We start from the raw sequence: 5,426 nt of genomic DNA, 5'->3' as shown, positions 1-5,426 counted from the left end.
AAGATCCTTCTTGAATGGGGGCGTGGGGAGGTGGGGTTGGCCCTTCCGAACTTTATTAATTACTACTGGGCGGCTAATATATCGATGATCAGGAAATGGGTAGTGGGGGAGACGTCGGTGTTGGAACGAGTGGAGGCGGCATCTTACAAGGGCACGAGTCTGAAAACTTTGTTAACGGCACCTCTGCTGTTCTCACCGGCTCGGTACTCCACAAGCCCAGTGGTAGTGGCAGCCCTGAGAGTGTGGGGGCAATGGAGGCAGTACATGAGACTGCAGGGGCGTCAGTGTGGTCACTGATCAGTGATAACCACCGGTTTGTTCTGGGGGGACTGGACGAGGTTTCAGGAGGTGGCAGCAGGCAGGGATTGAGAGATTTGGGGACCTCTTCAGTGAGGAGGGCTTCCCGAGCCTGGATGAGCTAGAGGAGGAGTTTGAGTTACCCAGTGGGAATTGATTTCGGTACCTCCAGGTATGGGATTTTGTTCAGAGGCAGGTCCAGAGCTTTCCTCGGCTCCCATTAAGGGGGCTACAGGATAAGGTGTTGTCTAAAACAGGGGTTGGGGAGGGGAGGGTCTCGGAAATATACAAGGTTTAGGGATAGGGGTGTGGGATGTGTTATTGCGGGGTTCTTGCATGTGTTGGATCTCTCTGTTTAAAATGTTAAAATTATAAATGGCTCAATAAACAATTTTCTAAAAAAAGAGTGACACCGGCCATATGGACGCCCCCAGCCCCACACCCCCGTGCCCCACCCTCCGTCTTACCACCCCACCAGGCCACCACCCACCAGCAGGACATCAGCAGCCAACTCGGGGGCACCGGGCTCGGATTGCAGAACATACTGCTGGCAAGAGCAGTACCAGACGGTACCCCTGGCATCAGGGACAGGCGCCAGGCCACAGGCCCCAACAGTGCTGGCCACCGAAGGGGCCAGGGTTGAAGGGTTGGGGGGGGGGCACATGCGGAGCGGAGCCCGCACTGCAAACCAAGGCCACCATTTAGTCCATTGGACCTGGTTGAGGACGGGGGCAGCGGAGCATGCTGCAGAGGAATAGGAGGCAGCCGCCCAGGATGGAGAGCCAGCTGCCCAACAGTACGAGTAGGAGGAGGTGCCAAGGAGGCGCCGCATGAGGGCTTGTGTGTACTGGCAGCGCGTATCATTTGAGGACCTGCCGGACCGGGCATGCCAAAGGCTCCGGCTTAGCAGGGAAAGAGTGCGACATATCTGCCAGATCATGGCATACCTAACACCGTGATGGTCGCCTGAACACCATGGGATCCTTCCAGGCGCAGAGTTGGGAGCTATCCGGAATCTCAGTGCATTCTATCCATGCCGTCACAGAGGCCCTATATGCCTCAGGTGGTTCAATACATCCACTTCAATGTGGACCGAGTCCACAAGGATGCCCGAACAGCAAGGGTTTGCCGCCATTGACGGGATGCCCCAGGTCCAGGGGGTGATCGACGGGATGCCTGTTCCCCCTATGAGCACCAGCAGATGACAAGCCGCTCTACGCAAACCGAAAGGGGTTCCACTCAATGAACATGCAGCTTATATGTGACCATTAGCTGCACATCATGCACATCATGCACGTCTGTGCCTGATACCTGGGCAGTGTGCATGTGTTCATCCTGGCACATTAGACAATTCATGATATGTTGCTTGCTGACCCTGGCAGAGGGGTTGGCTCCTAGGCATCAGGGGTTATCCACGGTGGTTGTGGCTGATGACAGTATCCGGATACCAAACACCCACAACAACAATGTCCATACAGCGACCAGATCCTTGATCGAGTGTTGCTTCAGCCTCCTGTAGATGCGGTTCATGTGCCTGGACTGTTCAGGAGGGGCCCACCTGTATGACACTGAGAGGGTTGCCCGCATCGTGGCACTCTGCTGCGTCCTCCACAATGTTACACAGTAGAAGGGCAATGTGTTAGAAGAGGAAGAGGAACGCCGGTCATCATCTGACGAAGAAGATGCAGAGGAGGGGGAGAATGGGCAGGGCATGGAGCCCAGGCAGACAAGGGAGGCCAGCGCCAACACGCACGGGATGCTCTGATCACCACCAGGTTCACCAATGGGGGGGGTGCAGAGACTGGCCAGGGGCATGGACACCACATCCCCCCACACACACGCACCTCTCCTCCAAACCCCAAACCCCAGCCACCCACTCGACTGCAACCCACTCCATGATACATACCTGCCGCACCACGGGGTGTGGACCCTGGGTTGGCAGTAACACCGAGTTTGTTCCATGGGGTGGAGGATAATGACAGCCCGCGATGAGCTCTAGTGCTTCATATTGTTTGACATTTTCTGACTCCTGCCCACGGTACCACTTTCCACCGTCCACCTAAGTGATCCCTGCATGAGAGCTGGCCATTCCATCACATAGTCCCATTGAATCCCTGGGGTGACGGTGGTGGGGATGGTCGGGGACGGGGATGGGAACCCAGGTCACCCACAACGTCTGCCCACTCGCCATCCCCCCCCCCCCCTCCCCCGTGGCCTGCCCAGACTAGCCTACCACCCATCTGACAGAGCACCAAGCCAGGTTTCAACAGCGTGAATAGGTGTTTCATGTGACAACGTATATACAGACTTATGCCCTAGCCCCTATCTCTAAACTATGCTGTGCACCCATGCCAACGTAACTGGTGTCTAACCTTTTGACCTTAATGCCCAATGCTATGTCTTGGTGAATCCCCAGACGGTACAGCAGGAGTGGAGGTGGCCTGCTGTGATTCCGGCCTGCAACCTTGGTCCCCATTGGCAGCCATCTTCTGGGGCGCCTGGACCTGGATGTGCCCGACTGCGGTTCGGGTGTCCCAGGTGGCATGGTGCCACCCTGTTCTGCCTGCTGCCCACCAGATGCACCAGGGACAGGAGGGGGGAGTCCAAGGTCCTACGGGAATCACCGGCATGGGCTCCATCAACTCCTCTTCCCTCGGGGTGCCCGATGACCACCAGGCTGATCCATGGAATGAGGGTGCAAGCGGAGCTGTACCGCGAGGCTCCCCCGTCACCTAGCACTGCCAGTCCTGGAGGCACGCTGCAGTCCCAGCTAGGGTCTGCATGCTCACGGACATAGAGCACAAGAAGTGGACCACCTCTGTCTGGGACTGCACCACATCACCCATTTACTGTGCCACTATCTTCTGGATTTGTGTCACATCAGCCAGTGACTGTGCCACCTCCTTCTGTGTCTGCGCCACATTGGCCAGCACCTGGGCAATGCCGCCGACGTTCCCAGCCATGGCCCGCTGTGACTGGGCCATGCTCAGAAGCACCACTGCAATTTCCAGGTGACTCTGGCACATGGTTGACTGTGAGGCGGCAACCCTATCCTCAGCTTCGGCCAGCACTTGCACAGAATGTCCCAGCCTTGGACATGCCGATCCAAAGACAAAACCGTCGCCCCCAATGCCTCCACCGCAGATGCCAACGGTATGACCTGAGTGGCACACATGATCGGCATCTACTCCTGCTTACAGTTGGATTCCTCCAACTGTACCTGCAGGTGCTGGATGCTCGCCAACAACCCTCATGTCGTCCTTGGCTCTGTGACTGCATCTCCACAATCAATGGGACTTTCCATTCAAGAAGCACGAAACCTGTCTGGAGTCAGTCGGCTGTATCGGATCAGCTGTGTGGCGCGCACCAGATTGTACTCCAGGAGTCTCTTCACTAAAGTGCCCAACCGAGGTGAGTGTCTCTGGGATGGTGGAGGGTGTTGGATACAGCTGTGGCGGGAAGTCATGTCATCCTCAGACTTGAGCTCCGGGGTGTCCTGCTCCTGCTGTGGCACTGGCTGGGGGTGGGGGATACTAGATGGGCTCGCCCCATTTCCAGCAAGTACTGCAAGGCACAAGACAAAGCGCATGATTAGGCTGCAGGCCAGGGGTGGTGGGGATGGGCTTGTGGGTGGGGGTGAGGGTGGTGTTGGGGTTGACACACATGTCACGGGAAACTACAACTCGGCAGGATCGCACTTCCTTGCCTGTGCCAAACTCCACCCTGGCGACTTCCCTTTACTCCGGGCCGCCAATCACATCCAGGGCTTTCTGCTCTGCCATGGTCAAGAGCCGCAGGTCCAGCGGTCCAGTCTTCACCTGCTCTCGGCGGTTATGGGCAGCCTTCTCCTTTTGTGGGGGGAGGGGGGGGGGGGGGGGAACAGTGCTTACATAGTAGACATAAAAGAATAATTGACAGAATACATTGACAAATGGTATATCGACAAACAGTGATTGGTTACAGTGCGGAAAAAGGGGCCAAACAAAGCAAATACATGAGCAAGAGCAGCACAGGGCGTCATGAATAGTGTTCTTAGAGGGAACAGATCAGTCCGAAGGGGAGTCCTTGAGGAGTCCAGTAGCTGTGGGGGGAAGAAGCTGTTCTCATTCTGGATGTACGGGTCTTCAGACTTCTGTATCTTCTGCCTGATGGAAGGGTCTGGAAGAAGGCAAAGTCTGGGTGGGAGGGGTCTCAGATAATGCTGAGGCAGCGGGAGGTGTATACAGAATCAATGTGGGGGTGGCAAGCTTGTGTGATGAGTTCAGCTGAGTTCACCACACTCTGCAGTTTCTTGCGATCGGGCCAAGCTGTTGCCATACCAAGCTGTGATGCAGCCGGATAGGATGCTCTCTGTGGCACATATGTAGAAGTTTGTGAGAGTCGATGCAGACATGCCAAATTTCTTTAGCCAAGGGTTCGGCCACCCTCCGGTTTGGTGGGGTGGGTAGGGTTCCGGGTTTGTGGGACGGGGTTGGTGCCGGGCCAAAGTGCTGCCTACTCACCCTCACCGCCCTGAGGAGGTCGTGCAGTGTTTTACGGCACTGCTGGCCGGTCCGGACGGTGTTAACCACATCGTTCACCGCCTCTGTCACCTGCGCCCAGGCATGGCGAACGGAAACTGCTGGCAGTCTCCTACCCGGGCCGGGTACAGGGTCAGCCACCTCTCCTCCACCATGTCTGTTCCAATACAGGATATAATCAACAGCATAGAAACCCCAGCATAACAAAAATACAAAACAATCCTTGATTCTCTCTGATCGGCATTACCCTCGACCTCGCTCCCGACCTAAAATGTGCCATAATTGTCCCAAAATCTTCAGCATAGCCACCACCACAGGACTTCCCAATACTTCCCTGGAGCCAACGGATGTGGCACCGTCGCCAGCGCCCGCAACCCCGACCCCTTACATGAGGTCCCTGACATCCTTACCCACAAAGCCTACGCCTCCCTATTCCAACCCCGTATCTTCTCCCCATTCGCCACCCAATAATAATGTCAGACCTAACACCCTCGGTAGGCACACTTCCAACCTTAACATCAGCACTTGTGCCAATATCTTAGTGTCTACATTCAGTAGAGATATGGGCCTGTACGACCCACACTCCACAGGGTACTTATTTATTTATTT

Source organism: Scyliorhinus canicula, chromosome 3 (assembly GCF_902713615.1).
Source record: "Scyliorhinus canicula chromosome 3, sScyCan1.1, whole genome shotgun sequence".
Lineage (NCBI taxonomy): Eukaryota > Metazoa > Chordata > Chondrichthyes > Carcharhiniformes > Scyliorhinidae > Scyliorhinus > Scyliorhinus canicula.
This window is presented reverse-complemented; position numbering follows the sequence as displayed.